The 4,717-nt window shown below is 47.0% G+C and overlaps 1 non-coding gene across 1 annotated transcript; it reads left to right on the forward strand.

The window, feature by feature from the left end:
• Positions 1-4,328: 4,328 nt before the first annotated feature.
• On the forward strand, positions 4,329-4,401 carry TRNAK-CUU. The gene has a single exon. It is a non-coding gene; the product is annotated as a tRNA-Lys (tRNA).
• The last annotated feature ends 316 nt before the right edge of the window (positions 4,402-4,717 follow it).

The raw sequence follows: 4,717 nt of genomic DNA on the forward strand, positions 1-4,717 counted from the left end.
CCAGGCTGGCCTTGCGCAGAAAAGTTCAAGAATAACTTCTGTAAGTGCAAACACTTGAATCAGACAGAACTCATTTGAGTTCTAGCTTCTCCACTTTTTTTTTATAGTTTTTTTAAAATAGATATTTATTTATTTATTTGAGAGAGAGAATGAGAGAGAGCATGAGAGGGGGAGTGGGAGAGGGAGAGGCAGACTCCTCGCCAAGCAGGGAGCCCGATGCAGGACTCGATCCTGGGACTCCAGGATCATAACCCGAGCCAAAGGCAGTCGCTTAACCAACTGAGCCACCCAGGCGCCCCAGCTTCTCCACTTCTTAATAAAATAGGACTTGCTTCTGTAAATATTAAAATATTGACTATAAATACATTCCTAAGTTTTATTACCTATCTTTCCATCTCTGGCCTGAGCCTTGAGGCTGACTGCCCCAGAACAAGAGAGAGCAGTCACTTGCCCTTTGTTGCAGGATACTTGGCTGATGGAGGAGTTCGAACATAGAGCTCCCCTGACTGTAAACAAGAGATTCCTGCCTGCTCCTAAGGCCTTGCTGGGTGGGAGGCTGGAGTGGAGAGGGAGACAGTGTCTCCAGCCCTCTTCAGCCCTGACGGGGGAGAAGGGAAAGCAAGAGAAGAGCGGGGCATAGATAGACACTCAGGTCCTGATTTCCTCTCTTCAGAGTTTAGGTCTGAAGAGAATAGGGGCATCAGACTCACTGATGCATATGCTGATAATAGGGAGACACTCTTGTTCTTTTTTTTTTTAAAGATTTTATTTATTTGACAGAGAGAGACACAGTGAGAGAGGGAACACAAGCAGGGGGAGTGGGAGGGGGAGAAGCAGGCTTCCCGCTGAGCAGGGAGCCCGATGCGGGGCTCGATCCCAGGACCCTGAGATCATGACCTGAGCCGAAGGCAGACGCTTAATGACTGAGCCACCCAGGTGCCCCCCCCCCTTTTTTTAAAGTAGACTGGGCATGGAGCCTGAGCTCAATGCATGGCTTGAACTCACGACCCTGAGATCAAGAGTCGGATGCTTAACCAACTGAGCCACCCAAGTGCCCCAAGACACTCTTGTTCTTGATCAGTTTGAGGACTCTGAGATGAGTTGTCCAAAAGGCTGCCCCCATGCTAACCTGGCAGTTCAGCCCTATCCGGCAGAGAGAGGTCTTGAGGTAGCTTTCCTTGCGATATGGTCGAGGCCCAGAAGTTTTCCCACTCCTCAGCCCTTCCTCAAAGTCAGAAGACAGCTAAGTTGAGAAGGGAAGACCCGCAGGTCTTCCGTGTGTAAGGCACCTAGCAGATATTTAATATGTTAGCTACTTCAGAGATATTCTGAGGATTCAGACAAAACTTTGAAAAGGTCTATACAATGCTTTCTCCATTCCTAGAGATCGTAGAACAGAACAGATCCTACCCCCGCTCCCCCCTTCCTGTCTCCATCCTTCCTCCGCCCCACACCGCGCCCTTGCCCCAGCTGGGATGATTTTGGTCTGAGCCTTCCCAGAAGCAGAGAGTTGGGCCAAACGACCTCTTGAGGTTTCTTTCTGCTTTTTGACTCAGCAAATGTATTGAATTATTCACTCTTTTGTATTCTACAACCACATTTTTTAGTCACTTCTCTGACCTTGCTATTTACACAATTTCCTTTGCCTTGCAGTTTCTAAAAAGGAAAGCCAGAACACGTGCATCCCCATTTTAAAGGCATATTGGCAGCATCCATTAAATTCTAAATTATTAAAGATAATTCTCTCCCCCTCTCGCATTTAATGAACCCATACCTTGCATAAACTTGCTATGAGAGGGTCTCAGAAATTTGGGTGAAGACCACCATCACCTGCCACAGGATTCACCAAAAGATGGCAATTGCAGTAATTGTAAAGGTCTGGTCTGGGGCAGGAGTGTGGTGCCCTCGAGGAGGTGAGAGACGTTCCGTCGGGCTGGTGGATCCATGAGGGGCTGTGGAGGAAGTATTCACCAAATCCTCTTCTTCTTTTCCCTGGCCACTCAAAGAGAAGACATTACCCAGACCCCATAGAGATAGGAGCAGCTATGCGACTAAGTCAAATAGGATGTGAGTGAAAAAGGTGCACACAGGGCTGCTTGTGAAAAACCTCTTTTATGATTGTATTAGTTTTCCTCCTGCTTCTGTGACAAATTACCAGACTTAGTTACTTTTACTTAAAACAACACGGTTTTGTTCTCTTACTTCTAGTGGCTGTGAGTCAGAAATCAGTTTCCCTGGGCTAAAGTCAGGGTGCTCACAGAGCTGGTTCCTCTTGGAAGATCTAATGGGGAATCCATTTCCTTGCCTTTTTTAGCTTCTGGAGGCTGCCTGGGCATGCTCTGGCTCATGATCCCTTCCTCACCCCAACATCTTTTTTTTTTTTTTTTTAAAGATTTTATTTATTTATTTGACAGAGAGAGAGACAGCGAGAGCAGGAACACAAGCAGGGAGAGTGGGAGAGGGAGAAGCAGGCTTCCCGCCGAGCAGGGAGCCTGATGCGGGGCTCGATCCCAGGACCCCGGGATCATGACCCGAGCCAAAGGCAGACGCGTAACGACTGAGCCACCCAGGCGCCCCACCCCAACATCTTTGATCCTCACATCTTCTCCCTCCTCTGACCTTCTTGCCTCCCTCTTATGAGGATTACATTTAGGGACCACCCAGATAATCCAGGATAATCTCCCCATCTCAAGATCCTTAATCACATCTACAAAGTCCCGTTTGCAATGTAAGATAACATTCCCAGAGTCTGGAGATTAGGACGTGGACATCTTTGGGGACTCATATTCAGCCTACTGCAGTGATCCTCCTACTTTGTCTTTCCACACCTGCAGAGAACGATGAAGCTGAAAGAGATGGGAAAGTCCCATAAGCTGAGTGACTGGGTAGAACACAGTTCTCCTGCTGACTACACTGAACTGTGAAATGAGGGAGAAAAATATTTTTGTTGTGGTGAGCCACTGTGGTTGACTGAATTATTGGCCCCGATATTTTAACCACCGCCCCCCATGTCAACACCTTTGCAAAGGCCTCATTGTGGGCAGAGTGTACTTCCTGGCCCTTTGACTTTGGGCTTGACAATATGACTTGCTCTGGCCGGTAGCATGTGAATGGAGGTGCCTGACAGCGTGCTCAGGCCTTGAAGGTCACTCGAGCCTCCGCGTGCTCTCGTTTGCCTCTGCCATTGCCACGGACCTAGGCTAGTGCTTCATAATGGAATGGTGGTTGTTTTACACCAATAAAGGTTAGGATGGCTTCCTAGATAGCAAAGGTTAACTAATATAGCTATGGAGATTTTAACTTGTTTATGACAGGCAGTTCGACTAAAGCAGGGGCTGGGAGAATAACGGAGTCAGGGAGATGGAAGAATAGAATTTCCTGGCCAGAGGGGCGCCTGGGTGGCTCAGTCGTTAAGCCTCTGCCTTCGGCTCAGGTCATGATCCCAGGGTCCTGGGATCGAGCCCTGCATCGGGCTCCCTGCTTGGCGGGGAGCCTGCTTCTCCCTCACCCACTCCCCCTGCTTGTGTTCCCTCTCTTGCTGTGTCTCTCTCTGTCAAAAATAAATAAAATCTTAAAAAAAAAAAGAGAATGCCATGGCCAGAGAGTGGGGCGTTGGAATCTATTATTCCAGTGGAGTAGCACTTCCTGGTGACAGCAAGGTCAGGGTACAACCAGGAAGGGAGGGGCTAAAACCACATGGAGGCATTGTCCCTGGAGATGAGCAGAGCAAAGAGAATGACAGAACTTGAGTTGACAGAACTTGAGTTGGCATGGAAGACTGACTATAAGCCAAGGGCCTGAGCCACCCCTGAATAAAGGGGGCTGGTCTTGAGACTGGGAAGCTAAACATCAGGTAACTTGGGAAAGAAGAAAATTCAGAAATGCTAGAATGACCCCATGAAGAGTACTAAGAGTGGGAGACCTCCTCCAAACTTCTGTTGTCTGGAAACCAGGGAAGGGTGAAGCAATTGGGAGGTGACGTCTTACTTGGAAAGATGAGCTGTGCTTGATCTCAGTTGTCTGATTTAGTCCCCCAGAAGAAGAAGAAGAAGGGCAGTGGGGACGGGAAGGCTTCATTAAACCACAACTATTGTGAGATTATACCGAAGCTTCTGCTGAGTGAATCAGAGCCCTGTGGCACTGGCTGGGTACCTCAGCAAGGCCTGAATTAGGTGCAAATGCAAAAGCATCTCCCACTGGCACATTTATTGGGTAACTGCTTTTGTATCAATTGGCTCCTTATTTTATAAAATTTAGGATAAGGCATAATGCATGTCAACTATATAATACAATAATAAATATTAAAAAATAAAAACGGCAAGAGGGGTGCCTGGCTGGCTCAGTCGGTAGAGCATGTGACTCTTGATCTCAGGGTCATGAGTTCAAGCCCCATGTTGGGCATGGAGCCTACTTAAAAATAAATAAATAGATAAAAAATAAAATAAAATGTTTTCTCAGGGCACTTGGCTGGCTCAGTTGGTGGAGCATGCAGCTCTTGATCTCGGGGTTGTGAGTTCCCATGTTGGCTTTAGAGATTACTTAAAAATAAAATCTTTATAAATAAATAAATAAATAATAAAAGGGCAAGGAATAGCATGAGAGTATGTTGCATGTCCTTTGTAGAAATCGAGTGTACTAATAATACAATAATAAATGGGCTTGATGTTTGAGTGCTCCTAAAAAGGATCTGGAAGTGCTCAAAAAATTCTTCCTGCAG

This window comes from Phoca vitulina, unplaced genomic scaffold (genome assembly GCF_004348235.1).
Source record: "Phoca vitulina isolate PV1807 unplaced genomic scaffold, GSC_HSeal_1.0 scaffold7, whole genome shotgun sequence".
In the NCBI taxonomy this organism is placed as follows: domain Eukaryota; kingdom Metazoa; phylum Chordata; class Mammalia; order Carnivora; family Phocidae; genus Phoca; species Phoca vitulina.